This window comes from Arachis duranensis, unplaced genomic scaffold (genome assembly GCF_000817695.3).
Source record: "Arachis duranensis cultivar V14167 unplaced genomic scaffold, aradu.V14167.gnm2.J7QH unplaced_Scaffold_232527, whole genome shotgun sequence".
Classification (NCBI taxonomy): Eukaryota; Viridiplantae; Streptophyta; class Magnoliopsida; order Fabales; family Fabaceae; genus Arachis; species Arachis duranensis.
In genome coordinates, this window is record NW_026264853.1 from 1,081,265 (window position 1) to 1,083,278 (window position 2,014).

Below are 2,014 nucleotides of genomic sequence, written 5' to 3' on the forward strand. Positions count from 1 at the left end.
TTAATATTTATTTAATTTATTATTATCTATTACTCAATTATACAATTCTTTTCACAATATTTGAGTATAATTTAAAAATGTGCTAAATTTTTATATATTTTTTAAAATATCTTATTTATAAATTTATTTTATAATATCCATTTTAATATAGACCTTTAGATTTATTGTTTAATAATGGCTTTAAACACCAACTATTCAAAAGTCCAAAATATAGCGTTAGCTTTCAATGTTGTTAAACAAATAAGATAGATTCAGCCTTCTAAATTTAAGAAGGGTTAGAACGATTGAATGTTCAATGTATACTACTTTTGATATAGATTCACCAAAAAAAAAAGTTATATTAAATCTTCATTATTCACATTTTTTAAATTAAATACGGATAATTGAAGAAAATAAATAACATGTTCCACTCAAGTACAACGAAACATGTGATAAGCTTCCTATAATATAATTCAAGTTAATAAAGTATGTAAGACTTAATTAAAATGAATTTGGTCTCTATTTGAAAGTTAAAACAATTTTTTACGATTTGAAAATTTTTAATTTATCTCTAATTATTCAACTGATTAGTTTAAACAGTTCTACTAGACTAAACAATTACTGAATCAATAAATTACCATTTAATAAAACTGCTTAAATAAATTACTTAAATTATTAAAAATTGATTATGAATTTTTTAATTATAAAAAAGTGTGTTATCTTTCGAATAAATAGTTAAGATGAACCCACATGATAAATGATATTATTATCATCGCCACTGGTTGGTTGATTTGCATGTGCAACCATGGCCATTAATATTACATTCACCACCACATGTCTGCTGGTATCTCATCATCAATCATAATTAATAATTTCTTTGAGTTTACTATGGTCACAAACTTGTAGAAATACGTACACTCTCTACTAATTAGTGCATTCCTTTTCGGTGAGATAGTATATGTACCTATAGTTCAATTTTAATTCTTAGTATTAGGGAGAAAAAGATTGCGAAAAAGAGAAGCAGCAAGAAGGCAAATTTGAAAACGTGAAGCTTTCATCAAGAATAAAATAATATACATTAAAACGTCAAGCCAATCAGATTATATGAAACTATATGTCTGGTAAGTTCATTGAGATTTTGACAATTATTATGCACAACTAGCTAGCAAGGTTCAACCACTCCTTCCTTCCAATTGGACTACACTCTTCGACAACACTCATACGGAGTTTCTTGATAATTACCCTGTTTCTTATTTGATAAATATAGGCCGTCAAACAATTTAATATTTAATATCTAATAACAAAGCATTAAAGAGGCTAGTTTCTTCATACGATAGTCCAAGATTAATCGTTTAAGCCAAGTATTTTTCTAAAAAAAAAAATTATTTTTAGCGATTATTTATTTTATTTCTAGTGATAATAAAAAATAATTATTAATATATTTATTAATAATTATACATTAACTATTTTATATTTTATTGTTAAAAAAGTTTAGTAGTAATTATAATCGATGAAGATTTTTTTTAATGGCCAAAAAATATATAATTATTGTTATAACATATAATAATAACGATAAATATGTAACTACTGTAACATAAATTAAATAAGATATATAGTGATTAATTGATTATTATAGTATTGTTGTATGTTAAAAATTTGTTACTAAAAATAAATTTTGTTGTAATGGTAAATAAATGAACTGATCAACCTAAATTAACTATTAAAGTTTGTTAATTTTCACCAAGTTGGTGCAATCACGATTTAAGTAAATTCAATCGGCATAAATCATGAGTTAAGTGAGTTATCCTATTTTTCTTTTTATTCTTTAAAATATAATTTTATATGCTTCTTTACATATCGTAATTTTACATATTGTGCATTATCACATAAGTAAAAAAAAAAATTTAAATACATTACTTAAAATTAAATATAATTTAAATGTATGAGTCTGCAGATTGAATGATGGTATAAAATATTTTATACAGTTAATATATTAAAATTAAATTTATAATTTTTTTAAAAAATGTTGCAAATT